This window comes from Taeniopygia guttata, chromosome 35 (assembly GCF_048771995.1).
Source record: "Taeniopygia guttata chromosome 35, bTaeGut7.mat, whole genome shotgun sequence".
NCBI classification, from domain to species: domain Eukaryota; kingdom Metazoa; phylum Chordata; class Aves; order Passeriformes; family Estrildidae; genus Taeniopygia; species Taeniopygia guttata.
The window spans coordinates 1,344,281-1,344,527 of record NC_133060.1 but is presented as its reverse complement, the minus strand read 5'-3'; positions in this window follow the sequence as shown (position 1 = coordinate 1,344,527).

The window sequence follows — 247 nt, the reverse complement described above, 5'->3', positions numbered from 1 at the left end:
CCAAAAATCACTCAACCACCCCAAAACACCCCAAAATCACAAAAAAATCACTCAACCACCCCAAAATCATCCAAATCACCCCAAAATTGCCCAAATTCCACCAAACTACCCAAAATTCCACCCAAACCAACCCAAAATCATCCAAATCACCCAAATTCCATCCAAACCACCCCGAAATCACCAAAAATCACTCAACCACCCCAAAACCCGCCCCGAACACCCCAAAAAAGAGGCGGAGCCGGGCGGG